This window comes from Alexandromys fortis, unplaced genomic scaffold, assembly GCF_014885135.2.
Source record: "Alexandromys fortis isolate MF-2015 unplaced genomic scaffold, M_Fortis_MF-2015_v1.1 scaffold_327, whole genome shotgun sequence".
Taxonomy (NCBI): domain Eukaryota; kingdom Metazoa; phylum Chordata; class Mammalia; order Rodentia; family Cricetidae; genus Alexandromys; species Alexandromys fortis.
In genome coordinates this window covers 346,379-348,882 of record NW_026068231.1, presented here as the reverse complement: position 1 = coordinate 348,882, position 2,504 = coordinate 346,379, and the positions used below count along the sequence as shown (strand labels likewise).

Below are 2,504 nucleotides of genomic sequence, written 5' to 3'. Positions count from 1 at the left end.
GATATCAGATCAGCAGTGGCAGCCACATCTGGAGAGCAGTGGGATTCTGCAGAGTGTGGGCCTCCCCTGAGGACTGAATCTGAAGGGAAGAGCCAGAAGACCTCACTGGCTGGACATAGTCTCTTGCCTTGAAGACGTGGAACCCAGGGGTCACGGGGAAGCTTCTGGAACAAGCCATTGATATAGGTCTGTGAGTCTTCATCTCTGTGAACCACACCTGCCTGTCCTGCCTGTGTTCCCAAGGGAACTCAGCATGGATCCTGCCAAGATCAGCCAGGGCCTCCACCTCCCTGACAGCGCTCAGTCCCAAAGGGAGGCAAGAGGTCTGGTGGGAGCCCAGATCCCCATATCTGAGGCAGGGGAGGAGGAGGCCACTGCCACCACCTCGGGGTGTGTGTCCCTTGGAGGAATGCTGAGTTCTCCCCACAGTGCTCAGAGAGCCTCCTCTTCTCCCACCGCCATGGGCTTCATTGCAGTGGCACCATCTGCTCAGGCCTCTGGCAATCAATCTAGCCATGTGGCTAACCCCGAGTCTCCACTGCAGAATGGGCTCAATAACAAGATCGTGGATTTGGTTCTCTTCCTGCTCCTCAAGTACAGGAGGAAGGAGATACAACTAGGGCAGAAATTCTGCACATGATCATCGGAGATCATGAGGCACACTATTCTGTGATCTTTAGGAAGGCCGCTGACTGCATGCGGCTTATGTTTGGCCTTGAGATAATAGAAAATAACCCCCTTGGAAACCCCCTTGTCCACTCCTACTCTCTTCTCCATGCTCTTGGGATCACCTATGATGGGATGCAGCATGGTTTCCCAGGCATACCCAAGACAGGCCTGGTAATAGTCATACTGTGCATCATCTTCATAGAGGACGACTGTGTCAGTGAGGAGGTGTTGTGGCGTATATTGAATAGGATGGGGCTCTATGCTGGGAGGGATCATTTCATGTGCGGGGAGCCCAGGAGACTCATCACTGAACATTTTGTGCAGGAAGGGTATCTGGATTACAGGCTGGTGCCAGATAGTGATCCTCCCTCCTGTGGGGCCCGAGAGCCCATGCTGAAACCACCAAGGTGGAAATCTTCAAGTTTTTTTGCCAGAGTTGTTAAGCAGGATCCCATATCGTACGTTTTCCCTATGCAGAGAGATGAGATTGAGAGGTCTGAGGCCAAGATACCCCAAACAGTGGCACTCCCGCCCTGACCAGTACACATTCTAGTGCACTGGCAATTTCCAACCAATATCAGGTTGGGCGGAGTCACATCTAAGAGCTGTACCCTCATTGAAGTGCAGGTCAGAGGAGTTGGGAACCTTTTCTTCTTGTTCTGACTGGGTGATTTGGGCATTCTTGGTATTTCTAAATGTTGCTACTTTTACTGCAAGGTTCATTAGGTGGAGATGTTTTCCTTTTACAAATGGAATTAGGAAAGCATGTATTGTTTATGCTGATTAGGAGAATTTTATCATTCTGTAAACACTTGAGAATGACTCATATCTAACTTGTAACATGTTTCAAGATACTGTGGCATTCTAATTGGGATTACCCACTCAATGGGAAAGACTTGGGATTTTCATGAAAAAAGAATAAAATTATTTTTGATTGCCTTAAAAAAAGTATCTTGATCAGAGGTAGAAATGTACATTGCATTATAATAAATTTATATCAATATATAAAAATGTTTAAGCAGAGGTAGAAGCATGCATGCATACAATATTCAGTATAATTTAACTTTGTACCAATATACAAGAATCTATATCAATGCACTTGCCTATAAATAACTCACAAGTATTCACTCTATTACTCACTATTATTATTAGTGTGAGTAAGCTTATACCAATCTATTATCCCCATTCAGTTTCACCCCCCCCTTTTTTTTCAAGAAGATCTCTGAGCCTAAAAATTTCGCCAAACCCCAATCCTATACAAATTATAATCAACACCTAAATAATGTCTCTAACCCTGAGGACAAACTTTGTTGGGAGAGGGGATGTTGTCTTCTAGAATTACTTCCAGCTGTCTTGGGGGTCGATCTTTCTATGGGATACTGTGAAATTAAAATGATGGTTAAGTTCCAAGGTTAATGTCTGGTATAATTGCAAATAGTCTCTGAGTATTTGGTGGAGGTCTGGCCAGAAAGTTGTAAAAATGTGCACCATTTCAGCTAAACAAGTTGGAAACATCTTGTGCAGCTGATAATCCAAAACAGGTCTTGTAGTAGAGCTATCAGCATCATTATGTCATATCAACCAGGTGGAGTTGTTGTTGTGGGGTCTCATCTTCTTTGTAGATACTTCAAAGATTACTGCAGGAAAATTCTTTGTTCATTGTGGAAAACTTAAGCATTATTTATATAGACATACACTGACATATATAGTCAGTGAAAGGTACAACAAAGACAAAAATAAATATGAAGAAAAGTAAATTTTTTTCTTAATTTTTTTTCTGTTCCATATCATGGCTCCTGAAATGAGACAGAAACTCTGGAATTTTCTTTTAACAG

General features: G+C 43.6%; 1 pseudogene; it reads left to right on the top strand.

Moving 5' to 3' along the window:
• Nucleotides 1-253: 253 nt before the first annotated feature.
• On the top strand, nucleotides 254-1,586 carry LOC126493737 (melanoma-associated antigen 10-like; annotated as a pseudogene).
• Nucleotides 1,587-2,504: the final 918 nt, after the last annotated feature.